Source organism: Triturus cristatus, chromosome 8 (assembly GCF_964204655.1).
Source record: "Triturus cristatus chromosome 8, aTriCri1.1, whole genome shotgun sequence".
NCBI lineage: Eukaryota > Metazoa > Chordata > Amphibia > Caudata > Salamandridae > Triturus > Triturus cristatus.
Window position 1 is genome coordinate 1,050,223,913 of NC_140591.1, and position 24,042 is coordinate 1,050,247,954.

The window sequence follows — 24,042 nt, forward strand, 5'->3', positions numbered from 1 at the left end:
ACTATACTCCCTCTTTAGCTGATCTCGGAGCCTCTCAGTCCCCTAATGGATTGTATCAACCCAATCGACCACCGTCTTAGAAGTTTGGCGGGCTCATTCAACTCGCCGATCGCAAGTCAGATACACAGTGATTCCAGAGTTGAGATGTCTCCTCAGGCCCCACCACCCTTGCTCTCTAGAGATGAACCCCCTTCCATGATCCCACTGTCTACATCACCCTCTATGTCGGAGTGCAGGCAACGACCCTACATGGCCCATGATCAGCCCAACCCAATTAACCTCTCCTTGACCACTTCCTACCCACAGCACAGTTGTACCTCCACCCTCTTACCATCCCCAGCCACTCTATGCAAGCGAACTGGAACTTTGCAAGACTCTAAGGACCATCTCACCCCTCTGGAACATTGCATTACAGCCGCAGACCTTTCTGACCTGCCTCGAAGCCCCTCCTCTCAGCCGTATATCTCCACACTACCTTTATCCTGCACCCAACACTCTGACTTGGCGGCGCGCCTGAATGAGATATCTCTCCAATTGCACCTTCTCTCCAATAAACTTCAGGAACTGAATGCCCTCTAAATGGAGCATCTCCCCCTGCTCAGCTCTCTCCTTTCCCTTGGAAAGCTGCACTTAGTCCCCGCTAGTGTCAATTCTAGCCTTGTCCCTCACTCCACCCACCCTATCTCTAAAACCTTACCCCTCCCAAACGCCCCTTCCCATCCCAGGAGAGTGAAGGCCGATCTTGTGACCAATGATATCGATGATTTACTCTTCTCTCACTCACTCACCCTAGATATAAAGACAAGATTCCTCTGGGTCAAATTCAAGCCATTCACTCTGACCCACACAGAGAGCCCTCACATAACCTCAGAGCCATTATCAGTGACAGCCTCAAGCGAGTGAACATCATTCAGACTCAAACCTCCCACACGCCGGTACTGCTAAAATGCATACTACTCAACTGCTGATCAGCCAGTAAACATGCCTCCGATATCTTCGACCTCATCCAAAACAATGAGCTAGATGTCATCCTCACGGAAACCTGGCTTAATCCCTCTTCCACTCCTATCCTAAACCTTTTAGTGCCAACTAGCCACAACATAATTCGCCTAGACAGATCTAAGAAGCAGGGAGGTGGCATATCTTGTATACACCGGAATATACTCTTGGTCTCCCACATTGAGACCACCACGCCATCTTCCACTGAATACCTTTGTCTCAACATTTCAAGTAACCTCCTTCTGGTGTTCAAACTGCATACATTCTATCATCCCCCGGGGGGACAATCTCTCCTTCATCGAACAAATAATGGAAATCATATCTTGCAACATCGACTCCTCAGTGTCCCAAATCTTCCTCAGAGATTTCAACCTTCACTGGTCTAACCCCAATGACCAAGCGGTAATCTGCCTCAAATCATTCCTATTGGATTACGAATTGACCCAATTCTGTGACTGACCAACTCATAACAAAGGAGAAATTCTGGACCTCATAATCTCAAAAGAAAACACCATCACAATGTATGCCATTACCCCTTGCGATTGGTCCGACCATTTCAGCATCTTCTTCTTTATTAACAGGGAGGTGTCCCTGAGGAAGGATCAACCAAAGGGATTAAAGCTATGGAAAAGGGACCTCAGAAATATCAATACGGCTGAACTAGCAACCCACTGAAAATATGCCTTGTCTTCCCAAGTTGACATGACAGAGGTTCATGCGCTCACTGACATCCATAACTTTACTTTCTCTAGTATGATGGATTCCATAGCACCACTTCAACAAAAAAATTCCTCTACAAGAATCTTCAAACCTTGGTTCACCTAAATACGGAACGCCGCAACTTAAGGGCAGTTGAACGATCCTGGAGATCCAAACCATCCTCGGACCATCTAAAAGTCCTAAGATTGGCAAGGAGCTCTTATAAAAAAAAAATCAAGATTGCTAAGGCCAGCTATTTCGGATCCCAACTTAATCAAGCCTCAAATCGTCCCCCAAAACTTTTTTAAATTGTTAAACAACAATCAGTAAAAGCACCCATCCGCTTTGACCCAGGAGACAGCCCACCCTCTTGCGAAGAACTGGCTTCTTTCTTTACGAAGAAAACCAGACTCATTTGTATTGAGCTGGAAACTAAGAAGGCCCTTCCATCCTATGGGTGTATGTCTCCTCTGGCCCACTTGGAGATGATCGAGCCAGTTAAACTTAGCACCAAGAACAAAGCCTCATGGTGTACCTTTACTCCACTCAGTGAAAGAGACTTTTACAAGATTCTTCTTAGTATCAACCCATCCGATCACTTCAGCGACCCGCTGCCACCACCTGTCTTCAAAGAAATCAAGGAAGCCTTCATCCCCCTTTGGACAAAAATTGTCAACGCTTCACTGTCTCAAGGTACGATCCCAGAATGCTTAAAAGCAGCTCAGGTTTCACCCATTCTAAAAAAAACAAATGCTGATAGAGCTGATCTTAACAACTTGCGCCCTATCTCCAACATCCCTACTCTGGCTAAACTCCTAGAAAAAATGCATCAACTCCTGGATCAACATCAATCTGACTTTTGGAGTAGTCACAGCACAGAATCGGCACTCACACATGTTATGAATGGCATTTTAAAAATGCTTGACCAAAATGAATCTCGCCTCCTAATCCTCCTTGACCTTTCTTCTGCGTTTGACACTGTTAACCACAACAACCTCTTATCCATTCTTGAGCACAGCATGGGTCGCTCTGATTAAGTTCTTCAATGATTTTCGTCCTTCAATCATTACATATCCCAAAGAGTCAAGGTGAATCAATCTCTTTCCCAGCCCTCAACAGTTTCCATGGGAGTCCCACAAATGTCTGCATTATCTCCCACACTCTTCAACATTTTCTTGGAACCATTAGTTAATGCACTAAACTCCTCGAGCATTATTTTCCATATGTATGCGGATGATACGCATCTTTACCTGAAAATCACCTCCCATGAAAATTTCACTTCACTCAACACTACCCTGAGGAATACTCAAAACTGGCTAACTGAGAACCACCTCCTGCTTAACACCTCTAAAACTGAATTCCTTCATATATCTCCTCCTAATCCTACCACCAATGTAGACCTCTGGATTAAGCACGTCACAGCCTTCAACTGCTCCCCCCACATTATTGAGTCAGCTAAATCTCTCGGATTCACCCTAGACATCCACTTGAACATGAAGAATCATATTAGTAAGGTGTGCCAGGGTGCTAATCACCAGATGAGGATACTTAGGAATCTCAAACCATTCCTTCCACAGGATGATTTCAGTCAGGTTGTCCAAGTGCTTGTTTTGCCGAGGCTAGACTATGGCAGTGCTGTGCTCGGTGGCCTCCCCAAATATACCTTGGCCCCACTACGGGCTTCTTTGAATGCCGCTGCATGATCGATTAAGGGTACAAAAACAAATGCTCACATATCCCCAGTCTTATAATTGCTAAATTGGTTGCCCTGCGAAGCAAGAATATAGCTAAAGATTCCATTCATTAGTCAAAAAGCCCTCCATTTCAAAACCCCTATTACCTGGCTCAAAAGCTTGAATTATCTGGAAGTAGTAGACCATCAAAAAGCGCAAACTTGCTCCTCTTGAAACCAGAGATTTTTCGCAAAAAGAGAACGAGTCACAGTGCTGTCTTAGGCTCTGCCCTAAAGATCTTGAACTCTCTCCTACCGGAAGTCCGCAGAATCTCTTCCACGGTTGCTTTCAAAACGGAAGTAAAAATAATCCTAATGAACAAGTTCTTGCCTAATTGGCCATTGTCCGTCTGTTTTCATTTTACTGGGCTTGCACCTTGAAGCCCAGATTCGATTGCTATACCCCTATATGTAATTGTTTGTTCATCCCCCTGTTTGCTATTGTACTAGCTTAATGTGATGTTCTTTGATACTCCACTTGTCTTTGTTCTTGCTTATATACTTAATTGATGCCTGCCTTACCTTTTTTTTATTTCCTACCCTCCAAATGTGAAGTGCTCTGATAACCATCTGGATGATGTTTGCACTATATAAAACTTTATAAATAAAAATAAATCAATTGTTCCTTCTGAAAAAGTACAGAAAAAGACAAACCAGACACATGAGGTTCATTTATAAATGCTTTACTGAAAGAATAATGCTGACAGTGGTTACTGATCAAAAGGTATTACCTTTAATAAGTACATTTACACATGATTGTTTTTGATAATTGCATCTTCTTCTAAAATGAGGATACGTTGACATGTGGTTTGGTGTTTTTTTTAATTACTTAGGTGCCGATTCCGATCCTGTAAAACCCGGGTACGAACTGTCGTATGGAGCGTATTTTCCGTCTGACTCGTACCCGGGAAAACCACCTTGCAAACCCGCAAGTACGATTCGTACAGAAATACCATTTCCGTACGAATCGTAAAAAACACCGACCGGCAAAAATATACCCACAATTCCGATCCGGGACACCGCGTACGTGACGTCCGGACGGAGTCAGGCAACGTTTGCGAACCAGCAAGTACGATTCGTGCCTACGTCACTCCGCACGGCAAATAGTTTACGGCAGCCAAAAACTCCCGGGAAATTGAGGACGACGCGAAGAAGGAGCACCTGTACGCGACGGACAGCCATGGACCCCATCCTACGTGTCATCCTGGCCCTCATAGCCTACGACCTGGTGCACAGGAACAGACGCAGATGCCGCAGAAGGTCAGAACAACACCCAGGGGCAAAGGTGGGGGGCAGGGGCAGGAAACATAACCCCCACCCAAGTTAACAAGTAAACATGCCCTGTACATACCTTACCTCCAGGGTCTGGTCACTTCGGTGGGGTGGGGGCGTGTCCACCAAGGCCTGTGTCCCGCACAACAATTGTGGTACGCACCGTACCCACGCCTTAAGAGCGTGGGTACGGGTCGTACCACGCCTACCCCTACGTCACCCCAACAATGGCGGTACGGCCCGTACCTACGTTCTAAAGGCCTGGGTACGGGCCGTACCACCATTCTTGGGGTGACGTAGGGGTACGCATGGTGCGACCCGTACCCATGCTCTGAAGGACTGGGTACGGGACGTACCCCTACGGCACCCCAACGTTGGGGGTACGGCCCGTACCCAGGCCTTCAGAGCGTGGGTACGGGTCGCACCACGCGTACCCCTACATCACCCCAAGAATGGTGGTATGGCCCGTACCCAGGCCTTTAGAACGTGGGTACGGGCCGTACCACCATTGTTGGGGTGACGTAGGGGTACGCGTGGTACGGGCCGTACCCACGCTCTTAAGGCCTGGGTACGGGCCGTACCACCATTCTTGGGGTGACGTAGGGGTATGCGTGCCGTACACACGTCTCAGAGCGTGGGTACGGAGCGCATCACGCGTACCCCTAGGGCACCAGCACATCATTAATACAAGGCGTACACACGCTACAAATGATGGGATAGGGTCTGGTGCAGCATCTGACCAGTATATTGGGGATGTGTATGCCCTGGTGAGCAGTGTACTCCACCAAGGGTGCAGGCGGGTGGGTGGGTGTCATGCTACAATCCACATCAGTGGACAGACACATAGGGGTGGGTGCCTATCACTCCCAGCAGTGCCCAGACATATGAGGGGTGGGTGCCTATCACTCCCAGCAGTGCCCAGACATATGAGGGGTGGGTGCCTATCACTCCCAGCAGTTGCCAGACATATGAGGGGTGGGTGCAGAGGACTCCCTGCAGTGCCCAGACATATGAGGGGTGGGTGCCTATCACTCCCAGCACTGCCCAGACATATGAGGGGTGGGTGCATATCACTCCCAGCAGTGCCCAGACATATGAGGGGTGGGTGCAGAGGACTCCCAGCAGTGGACAGAGACATGGGGGTGTGTACATCATCCTCCGATGACCAAAACTCAATGGGTGCATGAAGGCATCCACAATGTGCGACTATGTTGAGAGTGCCATGACAACACATCACTGACAGCAGTGTCCCACTCCCATGAGGATGGATGTCCTTCCCCCACTGCATGACACACCACATGTAGGTGTGATGACAAATTACACATGCATACCCACCCCTGGCGGTGGCAGCACAATACACACACTGAGATCATGCAACAAGACTGTATACTCATGTTAAACCCTACTAAACTAAGAGAGCCTAAGGGAACACACACTGTCATGCACATTCCAGGACTGATAGGAATGTACAGGTGCTGGGGCAGCCAACAAGTTGTTGCCTCCCATGGAAGGAAAAGGGTGGAGTACCCACAGATACAATGCCCACAATTGTCAGTCAGGTGCCCAAATACCCTGCAGAACAAGTAACACATGTGTGCTAGGCTGGGAGTACACACATGCATAGTGCGGAAAAGGTACCATGTCCACATGAAGCCATGGCAACATACTCCATACACAAGTACAGTGACTACCAAGGATGGCACAGACGATGCAGGCGGAGACATTGCTGAGCAGGCATGGCCAAAGTTGAAGGGATCCGTCACACACCAAGGAAATGTAGACACAGGTCAGCACAACAATTGGGAAACACCCTGCAGGGAAGATGTCAGGTGCCACAGAGGAAGGAACACTCCTTGGGACAATGTCACCATACAGTAAGAGCTTACATGACCAAAGATTATTTGCAAAGACCTTATGATGGCACGCAGATAACAGGGTCCACCCCATGAGCAGCACACTACAGCATTTTCCAGACACCTAACACATTATCATCACCCCAACTCATGGAGCAGCAGCACCAACAGCAATACCAGAAAAGCATTAGTGTGCAAATGAAAAACAAAATGCTTTATTCAGCATAAAAATAATATTTGAAATGAAATGTACACTATATACAAGGCCCAGAGGCCTGTCCATATGCGAACTTCTGGGGGGACACATTGGGACGCGTCTCCCCTAGCTTGCCTGCACAGTTCAGAGTTCCTTTTCATCCACAGGGGGGGCATCATGTGTTGGGGAAGGACCAGGCACTGCAGGGACAGGAGGGGCAAGGGTAGGTGTTGTGGGTGCAGGGACGGACGACTTCACCACAGGGGGTGGGGCAGCGCCAAAGGTGGTGGTTAGGATGGCGCTGCACACGGTCGCAAGGTCTTCCAGCGTCCCCCCTGCGCCCGAAGGAACCACAGGCTCCAAGGAGGGGGGGTCGGAGGGATGGGTTGCAGCGCTACTGGGGGAGGGTGTGGACAGGGGGGGGACTCAACTCCCCTGCCCGGGGACTTCCTCGACCGCTTGCGGGGTGGAGTCACACTGGGGCTGAGGGACAGACTGGCCATGAAGGACTCTTTGTCTGACTATTGGGCAGGGGAGCTAAGGGAAGTGGTTTTGGAGGAAGTGGTTTGTGAGGACTGCGGACTCCCACTGTGGCTGCGTGTCTGCTGTTTCCCCCCCGACCCAGTGGGTGTGCCTACTTCCCCCTGTGTGTGCGTGACAGGAGGTGTGCGCTTGGCCTTCCCTATGGCGTACGCCTACGCCAACACTACCATAGTGCTACGGGCCCTACACACGCGGGTACGGCCCGTAGCACTATGATAGTGTTGCCGTAGGCGTACGCCATAGTGCTACGGGCCGTACCCGCGTGCGTAGGGCCCGTAGCACTATGGTAGTGTTGCCGTAGGCATACACCATAGTGCTACGGGCCGTACCCGCGTGTGTAGGGCCCGTAGCACTATGGCAGTGTTGCCGTAGGCGTACGCCATAGTGCTACAGGCGGTACACGCGTGTGTAGGGCTCGTAGCACTATGGCAGTGTTGCCGTAGGTATACGCCATAGTGCTTCGGGCCGTACCCGCGTGTGTAGGGCTCGTAGCACTATGGCAGTGTTGCCGTAGACGTACGCCATCGTGCTACGGGCCGTACTCACACGGGTACGGCCCGTAGCACTATGGCGTACGCCTACGGCAACACTGCCATAGTGCTACGGGCCCTACACACGCGGGTACGAGCCATATCTCTATGACGTACGCCTACGGCGACACTCCCATAGGGATAGGACCAGTGTGTACACGTACGTGTGTATGGTCCGTACACACACGCGTTCTCCTACCCAAAACCCATATAGTGATACGACCGTACACGCGCCCTCAGAGCGTGTGTACGGTGCGTTTCACAGCTTACACTGGTGATAGGAGGCGCACAGGAAAGGAATGGAGGTGTCAGACTCGCACAAGGATGGACATCAAGTCATTGTCAGTGCAGTGCTTCATGTGTAGGGCCTAAGTATGTCAGGCAGTGAGCTGGCACATGTCTCCTCATGTTTTAACCCAATAGTTGTGTGATGACCTGTGTACACATGTCATGTGTGATGGGGCACTATGTGGCGCACTTCCCCTTCACACCTTTTACATGTGTGCATGTAGTTCAAACTTGTCAAGCACTGCATCACTGGCATGGCACAGTCACCAACACACGCAACTGTCCCCTGATGCCAGGTACACGGATGATGACACCTGACATCTCACTACCAGTGTGCCCCGATGTGACTATATCATGTGTGTGTCATGTGTTTCCATGATCTTGCTGTTGGTGTTCCGTCAACGGCATCTGCTGTAGCTGCATCCAACATGTGTCTGTGTGTAGATGCCCACGTCACACTATTATGCACACCAGGACACATGTGGAATATCACGTAACGTGTGTCTGTATGCATCGAACAGGGACTTGCGAGCTTAGGACATATCAGCGTAGTCTCAATGTCTGTGTGATCATTTTTGACATGTACCCCTTCATGGCAAGGTGTGTGGTCTGTCCTTTTTCCATGACATGTGACCTGTGCGTCTAGCTTGCTGGCAGCTGTCTGTATGAGATAACATCCTTCAAATGCACATATGTGGATGTATGTCACTCCTGTAATGTGTCTGGCTGTTCACTCACACTGGCCCACAGCTACTTTCATGGCATGTCATGTAGACCTTGACAATCCACGTTTGTAGCTGGATCTTGGTAGGAGTATCACCTGGCTGGCATACGTGTGCAGGATGTATTGCACAGACCAGACTCTGTATGTAGCATATGTGTATTAGCTGTTGAACATGTGCTCAGTTCATTGACATTGGTGTAGTAATGTACTCAATCTTCGTTATTCCTTCCAAATTTCTGCAGGGCACCGCCTCTCCCCCGACCAATGCCAGACTTGGCTGCCATGAGGGAACGCGACTGCATACGCCGCGACAGATTCAACCAACAGTTAATTGTAGACCTGACAAACAGGCTGGCCACACACCTCCAACCGCGACACAGTTATCCGACTGCGCTGACCCCCAAGATGAAGGTGATGTCAGCCCTACATTTCTTTGCCACCGGTACATTTCAATTGACCATAGCTGATGTGGGTGGCATGTCCCAGACCATGTTAAGCCGTGTCCTGCATGATGTTTTAGAAGCCATGTTGGAGCACCTGGATGAATTCATCCATTTTCCAACTCCTGAGCAGTTGACAGGTATCAAGGGTGAGTTCTATGCCTTGGGAGGGATGCCCCATGTAATTGGGTCCATTGATGGGACACATGTGGCTTTGGTACCACCACAGGCACAGGAGGTAGCCTTTCGTAACCGTAAACATTACCACTTCATTAATGCCCTTCTGGTGTGTCTTGTTAACATGGTGATTTCCCATGTCTGTGCACGTTTTCCAGGGTCAGCACACGATGCCTACATCACGAGGCGTAGCAGGGTGCCAGAAATGATGCTGCAGCTGCACAACGAACAAGCATGTCTTGTTGGTGGGTAGATTCTGTTTGTCCAGTATTCAGCGGTATCTTAGTATGTGACGGCATCTCCTGACCCACTTCTTTACATGATGTTTCCATGTAGGGGACTCTGGCTATCCCAACATGCCATGGCTGGTGACGCCTCTCCGCAACCCAAGAACAGCTGCAGATCACGTTACAACAACGCCCATGGGCAGACCAGGCGAGTGATTGAGAGGACGTTTGGCCTCCTGAAGAGCCGATTCCGTTGCCTCCACAAAACCGGCGGATCCCTCCCATATGCACCGGTGAAGGTCTGCAAAATCTTCCTCGTGTGCTGCATGCTGCACAACATGGCAGTGGAGAAAGCTGTGCCACTCATCCTAGATCCCGATGAGCAGGAACATCCACCCGTGGAGGATGAGGGCCTTGGTCACAAGGCAAGTGAGGAGGAGGAGGAGGAGGAGGAGGAGGACATCCGGAGTCAGCTCATACGCAACTTCTTCTCATAATGGTGAGTCCCTGGGTCTGAGTGTGCACGCTTGGAGCCTTGTGTGGCATGTGTTGCAATGTGTGTGTCCAGCTGACTGTATGCGAAGTGACTTTGAGGTGTGTGCTGATGTGTCACTCGAGTGCTGATGTCATTCCACACATTTTAGCTGACACACTCAATTGACAACTAGCATGGTGTCAACCTTATTCATGTAGAGTACATGACCATGCATGCGGATGACTATGTGTTTCCTGACTTCTTGTGCGTCTCTCATCCCCAGGTATTTGCGCATGCTGTCTGCTCATGGCATCGTTGTGCTCCTGCTATTCCTCATGAGTAATGCAACGTGTGCTGAATCAGCGTTACATGCACGGACATGGTGAGAAGTCTCCTTTGGGTAAGGATTGCAGCAAGGCTTTTTGGGTGTGGTAGTTGTTTGTAATGTGTGGGCACTGCTCCTGTGCAGGTATTGTTACTATGCATATATGTTGACTCACCATGGGGCACATAACATGTAGCATGACTCACATGAATTGATAGTCACACTTCGTGACAGTCATCTGTTATGGGATTGTGGATTTTGATGAAGGCATCTATGTGTGTACAACTGCCCTCGGAAACATACGGGAGGCTACGGGTGGACGTATTGCGGGACATCCCCATGAGAGGCTCAATGGGGAATTGCAGCCTCTCTGTGTGCAGCAGGGGATGTTTGGCTCACCCCCTTCACTTGTGGGCCACTCCCATGGATTGACAGCATCTGTGGTGCGCAGGGGGTGTCCAGTGTAGGTCCCACATGTTAATCCAAAAGACCATGTGAGTCTGTTAATATTGATGCATTTCCATAGGTGTGAGCCTGAGTAATAAAGGTGTTCCTCAGCCTCCAAGGTGCCTCATCTCTGTCAATGCAGGTCTCTTGCCACTGTGCATGCGCCATCTCAGGCATGGTTGTCAAGGATTGTGCATTTGAGTCTATGTGTAGATTAGCAACCTGCATGCTGTTCTACATGTATTTGATTCTCTATTCTGCATGACGTCCATGGCTGTATATGTGTTTTGGTATGTTGGTCCCCACAACGGGCCGTCAAAACCTTCTGGGGTGTGTTTCCTGTGCGCAGCTTGGCCTTCAGTTTCATGATCCGGTGTCAGTCATCTTTGGGGATTGTGCATCCTTTGTCTCTGGGTGTGCCATTGAAAACCAGTCACTCCTTCCTTGCCATACACCTGTTGCAGTAGTCCTTTCTGACATGCTAGTCTTTGTGTGGAAATTGTGGCATAGTTCCCAGGACATGCCGCCTGCTGTTGCAGCCACTGCAGCAAGGGCACACGAAGTTTTCTGATTTGGCAACACACACACATCAAAGATGCTCCTCCCTTCCTCCATCAAGCCATTCATTTGGCTGTCATCAATCAGCTTGTCTGTGCCACAGTTGCGGCCACGCCGTCCCAACGGTTGGACCGTCTGCACATGTAACGTGCACATTGCTTGAGCCTCATGTCCTTGCATGACCCACATCACACTACAGTCTGATGTTGCAGCCACCCGCCAAGCAATGTCCATCCACACATCTGCCGCCAGCTCTCAGGAATACACTAAGCGCACACACAACACCTTTGCATGATGAGTGTGCAACTCCGACTGCCTACACAGCGCTGCCACGCCTTCCATGCCCTGTCACACCCACCAGGTCATGTCCCTCCTACTCCCCACTGGCTCTGTACCCCGGCAAGGACTTGGGAGTGGGACTCAAGGCTTCTGCATGTAGTATGCTGTCGTTGTGAGGCACATGGCACAGGTATCATCTGTCAGTGTGTCAAACTACAATGTTTCCAGGACCCCCCTCTCCACCATCACATGCACACACAACCTCATCATCAACTCAAATGCCATTGACAGCCAGGTGCTCCTCACCCTCACCAAGGGTGCAGACATTGCCAGTTCCAATATTCTAGATTACATGAGATCCATTGATGAATGACAGAACAGCAGCCACCTGAGGCTGGACTTGTACAGGGACATCTGAGGATTGTCCCCTTACAGCTGGGTCAACTGCTGGTGTCCCACCCGCAGTAGCCCCGCACAAGCACCCAGTGTCCATGCACACAAGATGGTGTGCATCATGGATTGCTTGCTCACATTTGCCATGGTAATCACCAGCATCTGTGCCTTAGACTGCAACACCCTCTGCATTATGCACATGATCTCCAGATAGATCCACTCCGAGGAAAGACGGACCATCCCCCAGGTCCACAACAACATCCGTGTCAAATACTGCCCTGCCCTCTACGGGGCAGCCACATCCAAACTCCCAGGACACTTGTCCACATCCAGGCTGCATCTGCACACCTCAGCTGCAACATCCTGCGCCCCAGCCACATCACCGTCCAGCAGAGATAGCTGCAATGGATCACTGTGTGCTGCAGGATGACCTTCAGACTCCCCACCCACACTCAGGAGGCAGGCTACAACCCCGACCCAACACCAACCTTGTACCACTGTCATCCGAGACCCCTTAGTGCCATCTCCGTGCATCCAACCTTGACCTGCCACCATTCTTCCGATCCACCGTACTCCAGCATGCAGGACATAATTCTCCCACCTGGGAACACATACCTGGGACTCCCTCCCCGGGAACCTCCGAATGAGGCATGACCTCTACGCCTTAATGGTACTCTTCCAAATAGGTCTGTCGGCACAGTATTGCATGCACCCCCTCAGCAGCTTGAGGCCATCACAGGTGAGTATTGTGCTCCATGTCTGCATTGAATGATACATTGTGACCCATGTGTGTCCTGTACCAGACTCCGATCCCAGGGTATGGATGTGTGGAGTTAGTTCAACACTCAGGCATAGTTTGACATTTACACGCACATATGTTGGTGAATAATGCCAAATGACAGCAACATCTTATGACAAAATAAAGTATTTATTTTTGGTGGGGTGAGTCTTTTGGTGGATGAAGTAAGGTGCTCTACCGGGTGCATAGAATCCAAAGTTCACAGGGGGAGATGGCATCCTTGTCAGTTGGAGTCATCAGAGTCCAGACCACAGTGTTGGTCATCATTGGTCAGACTGTGACCAGCAAGTCCATGTGGCAGAGAATGTCATTGGGTGAGGTGGTGCTGTTGTGCCAGAGGGCCAGGTGCCAGGCCAGGTGACCTGGGAGATGTGGATGGTCCGCTGACTCTCACGTTCTTTTCCGTGGATGACCCACCTTCCTCCGGGGACCCTCAGATGCAGGCCTTGATGATGTCTGTGATGCTCTGTCGGACGAATCCTCCTCCTCCTCCTCCCTCCCTGTGGCTGGTGGTGGTCTTCGCCTGGTGTCACATGTTGTCAGCAATCCGACGGAGTGAACGGCTCATGTCCGTTTGCACCGCCAGGAGCTCAGCCAGCCTTGCCTCCATCCGTCCTTGGTGTTGTTGTTGACTGGCATGTTGCTCGGCCTGCAGGTTCTTCATCTCGTCGAGGGTCCCCTTCATCTCTGTGAGGCTCGACACTACCTGGCTGATGCCCCTGGTGTCATGCCGGTATGTGTCCAGGATGTGGCGTATGTGTGACATACCGGTTCCCTCAGCTGGCTGGTCAGGTTCGCGCCTTCGCCTGCCTCCACTCCCACCACCCCTGCCCACACAAGCCTGGCTTGCCGTTGTGGGCACATCGGGTCTACGGGTCCCCTGAGGGATGGCATTATCGGGGTTGTCTGCCTCCTCCTGGGTACCCGGAGAACCTTGTCCCTCCTGGTCAGACTGGCTGTGTTGTTCAGTGCGAGCAGGGCTCCTGGGTGTCTCCTGGGATGTGGCAGGAATGGGAGTGGTGGTTGGCACAGATGTACCTGACGCAGGTGCTGCAGGGGCTTGGGCGCCAGAGGGGCCAGGTTGGTCGGGGTCATCCACGGAGTGGTGAGAGTCGTCGCTGCTGGTGGGATCATCTTCACGCTGAGCCTGGGACTGTGATTGTTCCCCCCCATTGTTGGGGGGAGGTCGATGACGTTGCCCTGTGTGTGAGAGAGAGACAATGTTAATGCTGTTTCATGCCACATCCATGTTTCATACATATTCAAGTTGTCACAGATCCTCCAGGTAGTTGGATGTGCCTAGCATTCCTCTCAATGTCCACTTGGGGATGGGTATGTTGCGGGGGACAGTTTGGTATGTTCTCCTGAGTGTTTGACCAGTAGAATTTTGGCTCGGATGCTTATTTGGCGATGGATTGGTCTTGTTGTGTCACATGTCCATTGTGAGAGTGGGTAAATCCGTTGCCTGCCCCGGGGGTGTGTGCTTGTGTGAGGGGGGGGGGGTGTGTGACCGGGCCTGCTGTTGGGTGTAGTGTGATTTGTCATTGGGTCTCCCAGGTGATGTGTCTGTCCCCTCATGGTGTATGCTGGCATGACAGTGAGTTTGAGTGCCTGTGCTAGATATCTGAGCTTGTGTAGTTGGTGTTTGAGTGTACAGTGGTCACAGAAGGTCCTTGTGCTGCATACAGCAGGGCCAAGTGTCAGCTACCTTGTCAGTACTTTACCAGTACCTGTGCATTGGGCATGGTGCATGGGTATGTACCTAGGCCATATGGGCTGAGGGCATTGGTGTCTGCTTCGGAGTTGCACAATGTGTTGTGTGAGCCCCACCCTCCCAGCATCTCGGACATCCAGTCTTGGGTTTGTGGTTGGTGTGGCCTGGGACATGGCATTGCCTTTATTTGTGAATGGGGCATGGAGACGTTAGTGGCATGAGCGTGGTTTTAGAGTGTGGTTGTGCGCGGTGAGGGCTTGGGGGAAGTTGGTGGCATTTGGTGTATTTGTGGTGTGGATGGCTTTCCCCCATGTTACGTGAGATGTTTGTGTACTCACCAGGCTCTGCGACCCCTTCGACTCCGTGTACTCCCACCGGCGGTAGCATGGCCATCACCTTCTCCTCCCAGGGATGGTAATGTACGGGTATGCGGGGCAGCCCGCCTCCAGTGATGTTACTCTGGGCGTATTCCTCATTCATCTTCCTCTTGACTGCCCTGCGCAGATCGTACCACCTGGCTTGGCATTCATGCCTGGTCCTTCTGATGGGCGCAACAGCATTCACCTTGTTGACGATCCTCTGCCACAGGCTTGTTTTTTGGGCTATGCTGGTCTGTCTGACCAATGTTCCAAACAGCTGTGGCTCAACTCTGATGACTTCGTTGATGAGGAGGTCCAGCTCCGCCCTTGTGAACTTTGGATTCTTGTCTGTGGGCATGGTGTGGGGTGTGGGTGTGGATGGTTGTGGGTGTGTGGGTGTGAAGGTGTAGGTGTGTGTGTGAATGTGAAGAGGGGGTGTTTGTGAATGAGGTTGTGTGAAGGTGTGTAAGTGAAGGTGTAGTTAAGGTGTAAGTAAGGTGCAGTTGTTTGTCTGTGGGGTCTGGCAGCAGTGAGTCTGTTGCAAAGGCTCATGGGTTGTGTGTGTGGGCCCTTTTTATTGGTCCATTTGTGGGTGTGGCTGGGTTTGAATTTGTGGTGGGTGTGTTATAAGAGGTGGTTGTGATTTAGGGCCTCTGTTTGCCTGTTTGGATGTGCCAGGTAAGCCATAGAGATGTATTTTGTCATGTTGACGTGTTTTGTGGAGTTGTGCGAGTCGAATTGACCCTCCTTGTGCTGTTTTACAGTGTCCTGGTTCTGTACGAGTTATTTTCGCGTAGGTAAGGTCCGTACATACGCGATGAAGGGTGAGGGTGCTGGGGTACGGTGTTGGGGTACGGTGCGTACAGGTACGGAGCTGGGGTACGAGCCTGGGGTGCGTTGCGTACAGGTGGAGGCTGTGCTAAGGTGTTGGGGTACGGTGCGTACAGGTACGGGGCTGTGCTACGGTGTTGGGGTACGGTGCGTACAGGTACGGGGCTGGGCTACGGTGTTGGGGTACGGTGCGTACAGGTACAGGGCTGGGGTACGAGCCTGGGGTGCGTCGCGTACATGTGGGGGGCTGTGCTAAGGTGTTGGGGTACGGTGTGTACAGGTGCGGGGCTGTGCTACGGTGTTGGTGTACGGTGCGTACAGGTGCGGGGATGTGCTAGGGTGTTGGGGTACGGTGCGTACAGGTGCGGTCTGGGCTACGGTGTTGGGGTACGGTGCGTACAGGTACGGGGCTGGGCTACGGTGTTGGGGTACGGTACGTACAGGTACGGGGCTGGGCTACGGTGTTGGGGTATGGTGCGTACAGGTACGGGGCTGGGGGATGGGCCTGGGGTGCGGTGCGAACAGGTGGGGGGCAGGGGTACGGTCCTGGGGTACGGGGCATACAGGTGCGGGGCTGGGAGACGGGCCTGGGGTGCGGCGCGTATAGGTGCGGGGTTGTGCTACGGTGTTGGGGTATGGTGCGGGGGGGGTACGGTGCTGACATACGGGGGTACGGTGCTGACATGTGCAGGGTGTGGGGGGCTGTATGACTCATATCTGGGCACAAGTTTACCCGTGTACATGTAGGCTACAGCGTTCGCTCCGTAGGGGCATTTTACATGCTGTTGTGTATTCGGACGGGCGGTACAGATCGTACTTGCGCGCTCGGACTTCTGTTTTACGATTTGCACGTAAAAATGTCCGGCTCCCTGTCGGACACTTTTCCCTACGCTATTCGGACGTAAAAATGTAAGGCTCCCTCTCGGACCATTTTCCCGTCGCAATTCGTATGTATTTTTCACGTACGAATCGTACTTCCCAGTTTGTACGGTACTTGTACGATTCGTACGTAAAAATATACGGATACGAGTCGTACGCAAATTTTTTTGCCCGGATCGGAATCAGCACCTAAATGTGGTCAGAGGTAATAACACAGTGTCATCAAAAGATATTTCCATCAGCCTTATGCATATTTGTAAATTAATGTATAGTACTGAGTAATGTGTGTGTAATAAATGTGTATTTCATTTTTTTATAAAGGAAAAGTACAGATTGAACAATCATTTATTGAATGCTATTATTGCATGCTTGGGTAATGGTGATTATTAGCCCAAACCACCTTTCTTGAGTAGGCCATTGACTGCTCTGTTTCACTGCCTTGAAAGAGCTAAGCGTTACAATGGGGTGTTTAGTTGCCAGTGGAGGACAAATGTGGATCCATTTCTTGTGCAGTCCACATAACTAAAGACCTGTTTTCTTACATTGATGTTTAGCATCAGGAAACACAGTATACCATTCTTGTATGCATTGATAGTTTTGTTAAGTCCAGTTTTGCTATAATTTCCCTATGCATTTTTAAGCAAATATTAGAGCGCAGGGCTCCAAAAGGGGTTCAAAAGTTTGGTTATGTGAACTAAAGGTATGGCAAAGGAGAGCCCTTACACTCATATACGTCATGTGAAGATATTGAGGTTTAATGTTTAAACCATGTTGTTATGACTGATTTACATTTACAAGTGATGTGATGGTAGGAGGGGGCTTTCAAAGAATTTTTCAATGGGATTGTTCCAGGCCATAGTGTCCCTTTGAACCCCAACTCTATTCACACATGTAGTGGTTATTATATGAGTGGCCTGCATCACTTTTGGATGATGTAAGTTGTGCATGCGTGACACAGGGCTCTCATTTCAATTTATGAGGCCATGCAAAGCCACCCTACGTTGCTTTGAGTGCCCTGATAAATCATGAGTAGGATGACGCTGCGCAAATCGCTGCATCACCCTACTCTGCACCCAAGAGGCATTTCATGGGCATTGCAATGGTTTTTTCCATGCAGCACTAATGGAATTTTATGCTGTCACAGTTTTACAAAGTGATGTGAACCAGGGGGAAGCACCAAATATATGGGCCTCCCCAGGTTAGGCGTAACGAGGAAAAAAAGAGGAAAACTCCTCTTAAGATTGTTATTTGTGCAGGAGGGTGCCCCTTCCGGCACTAAGCCCTTCCTGCCTGCAACTGAGACACCCTTGCACCATGGTGCAAGGGTACGTATATTGGTGCTAGGCTGCCAAAACAGTGCCAGTGCAGAGAGAGAGGACAGGAATGCACCATGTTGCTTAGAAACAGTGAATTCTTGCCCTTTCACTTTGGCAAAGGGATAAGCAGCAAGATGACTTGCTGAGCTTCCCTATACCAAAAATGCAATAAAAGAGGTACTAGGCCTATAGGAGGAGAGATCCTCTCTGGAAGTTTAGAAAAAGCAACCTATACCCACACTAAAGATTTGGGCATATGGGTGGGATTTGATTAGTGGGCTCCGGGACAGTCTCACACATGTCAAGAGCACAACAGGTTTACCAGAGAGGGAGCCAAAGCTATTCATTCTCTCCAAAGAGATTTGCCTGCCATTGGCACAGTTCAAAACCACTGGAAAGGTGGGGCAGGAGATTTTTCCAGAGGTAGTGACACCCCTAGAGGTTCACACCAGTGGGTCGGTGGACACCAAGACATTTTCACATGTTGGAGGCGAGAGAAATTTGTAGTTCCCACAGTCCCCATACCTTATCTGGTGAGGAAAGTGAACTACCCAGGGGTAGCCCATGCTGGTGTGTGGCCACACAAGTGGATGGTTCCCAAGATAGGAGGTGCAGTTGTACCTTTAGGTTTCCTAGGTGGGCTAAGGGATTATCGTAGAGGAGATATGAGTAGGGGTGGTGGGCTCCCTAGATTCCAGGATGAGGGTTAATAGTAGACCATGACATGTGAGGATAGGGTAAGTGACTGACTCCGAGGAGATCTGAGTGGGGTGGTGGACTCCCCAGATTCCAAGATGAGGGCTAGTAGTGGGCCCTGAGAAGTCAGGGTAGATTACTGGTAAAAGGAGAGTACAGATTGACATCCCAGAGTGTTGCTGTGTGTGCCTGAAGTTGGTGGCTATGGCTGTGCCTGCCAGAGTGAGCAACCAGACAAGTCCACTGAGATCAGACCCCAGGACAAAGAAGGAGGCAGGATCCAAAGTCCATTAGGGAATGAGCTCTGAGCTTTCAAAGAGGGACAGGCTGCAGAGGCTTTGCCATAGTTGACCTCTGCCTAGATCTCCTTAGGTGTACCAGCCTTGAGGTGCATACCTGGGTACTCTTTAGATGGCTTGACTAGGGAGTGAGGTTCTCAGCAAGGTGCAGAAGGTAGGTCCTCCTGAGGTGGCACAACCAGGAGGCCAGGTGGAGACTACCATAATTAAAGGGACTGTCGATCTGAGAAGCCTGTGGGGCTAATGAGAACTTTGCCTGGCACTGTAGGGGTGCATAGTAGTTGCACCGAGTATAGGACAGGCACCGTAAAGTGGAAGGTGACAGTGTGTGCTACAGAATAACATAAAAAGTTCCAAGAAAGAGATCTTTAGGATTCATAGGTTGTCTCCCGAGGAGCTGTTGGGAGGCAAAGAAATTACCTAAAGAAAGTGAGTGGGGTTGAAGCTGATCCAAGGCCCATAGGCTCTTCCTAAGTAACACTATGGGGCAGCATTATTTCCTGGGCAAAATAGGTCTTGATGTTCCCAGAACAGTGGAGTTGAGAGTTCCTCAGGTAGGGTGCATAGGCCCTGTTTTCTCAGTGGAGAACAAAGATAGGTTTCTAGGTTGTCGAGGTGGTTTCTGAGTGAAGCTAGCTAGGCGGGTGTGCTGCAGAGTTGCCTGACAAGGCTTTCTCAGCCGTCCAGAAACTGCCGGTGTAGTGTTTAGTCATAGGATGGATTCTGGTGGTGCAGTTGGGATCCAGCTCAAGGGCCCAAAGATGCTTCTCTGCAAGGGGGAGTTACCAAGGGTTGTGAGAGGGCTGTTTTTTCTTTATGGGAGACCGTTGTCCTGAAAGGTTGGTGGCAGCTAAAGACCCCAGCATAGATGCTATGGACAAGGGTCAAAGGTGTTTGAATCTTTGTGATGTGGAGATCCTGAGGATAGAGGGTACAGGGTGGCATAATCTCTAGAGGGAGACCAGCCAGTAGCCTAGGAGATAAGGTTTAGACCTGTCTAGTGTGAAGGCATCCATGCTGAGGCATGGAACCCTTACCAAAGACAATGTGATGGGCATAGCGTTGCATGACCCATGGCAAGGGTATTCCTAGTTCTGCTCAGTCCATGGTGGCCTTTAGTGTCCTAGATACATCCCACCTAGAACCAGGATGAGGGTTCATAGTGCAGTCTGGGTTCAATGCAGGGTGTGGTGGCCTTAGGGCTGGGTGAAGTTAGTGGTGTTTGTGGTGTTGGGCAGGTATCAGGGGCGGTGCACAACTAGCGAGAAGCGTGTCTGGTCAAAACCCCTTGTCTCTTGTTTTTACTGACTAGGAGAAGAATACTCATGCATAAAAGCTGATTCTTCACTGTAAGGTACAGCTGGCGGCGGCACATAAGAAAATGAATTCTGACCATCAAATTCACTTGGCTCAGGGAGAATCAATTAAATTGTGACCCAGAGAAATCTGAGGTAATTTTCTTTGGCTCTCCACCTCGTGATGTGTGGCAACAATGGTGGCCATCAGATATGTCACCTCCCGTAACCTCGGTTAATACAGTTAAGAACCTGGGGGTTAAGTTGGATGACACCCTGTACATGAAAGCTCAAATTCAGGCAGTTGCCAGATCCTGTTTTGGCCTCCTACGAATGCTTAAGAAATTTTTCCCCTTACTACCTATCATCCACGGGAAGACCGTCGTCCAAGCCTACATTGTCTCCAGGTTGGATTATGTAAATATTCTGTACCTGGGTCTCCCAGAGTACCTACTGAGTAGACTTCAGGTGGTCCAGAATGCGGCCACCAGGGCGATCCTCATGCTGGAACCCATAGCTCAGATCTCCTCTCACCTAAAGGCTTCGCACTGGCTTCTTGTCCAAAAAAGAATTCACTTTAAAGCTTTGGTCTTGGCTTTTAAGGCTTTACATGATGCGGGCGCTCACTATATCAGGAAGAGAGTGGTACACTATGTCCCCAACAGAACCCTGAGGTCTTCCTCTCGGCAGCAGGCAATTGTTCCTAAGTTTTCCCGCGCCCGCACCGGTGGCTGCTCCTTTCAGGCCCAGGCTGCCTGCGTGTGGAACCTTCTGCCATTGTCACTCAGACAGGCACCTGACTTACTCACCATCAGGAAGCATCTGAAAACCTGGTTATTTCAGCAACAACCTCTTAAGGCTTCTTCCCTTTTGCAGTAATAGTAACAGTCCTGCCCCAAGGTTCTTTTGGCACCGGGACACTCTTCCTGAGTAGCTGTGCGTTCTATAAGTACCCATTAGCATAACATAGCATATCTGCCTGGATCTTTTGCTCTTTGACCACTTGTTTTTTTACCTCTTTACTGTAAGTTAGCCTCACAACTGGTGACTCACCCACAGTAAACCCATGATAGGTGGACTGCGCATGTTTACTGCCAGTGTCCGCCTTCTATGCACACACATGCAAGAGTTGCACATGGGAGACTCCTGTCAGATGCAGACTGGTAACTGCTTACAGGTAGCCTGGCACAGACGGGTCTCTGCAGAATTGGGTATTGATGTAGGGTAGGCCTAATAATGTTTGTGTACACTCATAGGGAAAGCCAACATGGTTTACTGTCTTGTCTGACACTCCATGACAGTGACATACTAGGACAGTTTCCTGTTGGAGGTCTCCCAGGACCCCAACTCAGTGGCCACGATGCAACTTGGATGGGGAAGTGCTGTTGCTCTTCCTCCAAAAGAAATGAGGCTTAGACCAGTATTTCATCTTCTGGCACCTGACACCATTGCAGGCAACAGGGGAGGGCTGCTGCACTTCCCCCTATGTTGGTGAGCCTGCCATGCTCCCTGTGCCCATGTCTGCGGAGAGCGGGCACCTACCACCGGTACCAGCCCCTTGCCCGCAGTAACAGGCAAGGGAGAAAAAACCTGCTGGCTTCTGCGACAGCACTAAGGAATGCTGTGTAGGTGAGGATCTGATGGTGGCAGCCATCAGAGAATGCCCCTCACCCACCCACATGGAACAGAAAAAAGCCACATGGCATGAAGCCACGCAGCAAAGAGCAAAAGGATATATAACAAAGGCAGCGGCTCGTCCGGAAGCAGTGGGACACCCGCTCATTAAGTATTCACAGCTCGCAAGAAGCACCCCACAATACCTTGCGGGGCTGCTCTATTTCGCATTATTTTACCCCTCCATTATACTCCTATTATGCTCTTATGAGAAGGGCTGCCTTAGAGTGTATCTTTGCTTTCCTTTGGCCTACATAGACCAGAGACAAATCGAATTAGGGCTTAGCCTGCATGGGAAAATCAATTATGCAAGTTTCAAAGAACTATTTGTAAAGCTTATGGGTCATCCAGGAAATGTCATATTTCTCTAGCTCAGCTCAGGATCAGAGCCCAGGAATTTTGTCACCCTGATTGTTAGATTAATTACTTTTCTCTCCAGCGGCAGGAATAAAAGGCCTCCACACACAAAGGGAGCAATTAATAATTCGGCTTTAAATAAACAAAATGCAAATAGTCCTTGGTTACATCATCAGCTGAACTGACTTTTAATTCCCCTGTACTTAATACGTGTCTGCAGATTGCCAATCAAAAATTCTCCTCCTCTGAAAGCATGTAACAGCACCGGACCAACTGCGGAATGGTTCAAGGAGGAACTTCTCTGTTTAAAAAAGGCATGCAAAATGTTAGAGCATCTTTGGAGAAGAAGCTATGAGTCGTATGATAAAATAATATAGCTTGAGGCTTTAAAAAACTATCATAAACAAAGAACACACACAGAATTCTTTACTCATAAGATGGAATCATCTAAGGGTTCACCTAGGGAGATCTTTCACATTGTCAAATGCCTCACGTATCTTTAGCGGGTATCAGCTACCACCCCTTCCTCTACTGAATATTTCAATTTAGTGGCTCAATATTTCTCTATGAAGATAGATACTATCTATGTTTCCTTTCTCAAATCCATCAGACATTTGAAATTTACTCAGCATAAGAATCTACAATTCCGACCTCAAGGTCCTAACTGCATTTGAGACTACCAGTCTTCTCTCCAAAGGGAAATCTGGTTCTCCTCTTGACCCTATTTCACTGACCATGCTGGTATGAGGGGAAGAAGCCATTTCCCCCATGCTCTGTAATATATTGAACCTTTCCTTTTCATCTGGCCAGGTCCCTCTAGACTGGAAACATTTGATGATGTTTCCTTCACTAAAGAAGCCTTCCTTAGACACTCCTTGACTGGAAAATTTGAGATAGACCTCAGCTGACAAAGATTATTGAAGAAATAAATCTTCGTCAAGTGACCCAATCAGGGTTTAGATCTATGTTCAGCACTGAATCTGCTCTTGGTCTAGCCTTCTAATCCCTTAGATTATCTGCTGATGAGGGCAAGATAACAGTCCTGATTATGCTAGACATGAGCACCGCTATAGATACCGTATCCCATGGCCTCCTACTTGAACGACTGTTGGCCTTTGCGGTGGGGGGCTGCGCACTTAGTTAGATTATGGATTTCCTCTAGGACTGCACCTTTCAGGTCTTTCAGCAGTCATACACCTGGGATATCCGCCCCCTGCAGCAAGGAGTGCCTCAGGGATCGGCTTTGAGTCCGACCCAATTTAATGTCTATATGTGGTCTCTGGTGGATGTTGATGAGTGTCGGGGGCGAAGATGATATCCTATGCTGATGACACTCAGCTCATTATCACCTTGACACAAGATGATGGTGATGCTGCCTCCAATTTTAAATTATGCCTGGTCAATCTGGCAAAATGGATTGACTCTTGATGCCTTAGACACAATTCAGGAAAGACTGGGTCCTTGCGGTTGGCAAGCAACCGTCTATTTAATCCTCTATATATTGGCCATCTGATTAGGGTTGGTTCCCGCTCCAAAACCTAAGATAAAAAATCTTGGGATCTGGTTTAACTTGTCACTGATTCTTGATTACCAGATCTCTACTCTTGCTGGCTCCTGCTTTGGCATCTTGAAGATGCTTTGTAAGTTTTTATAGCATCTGCCAGAT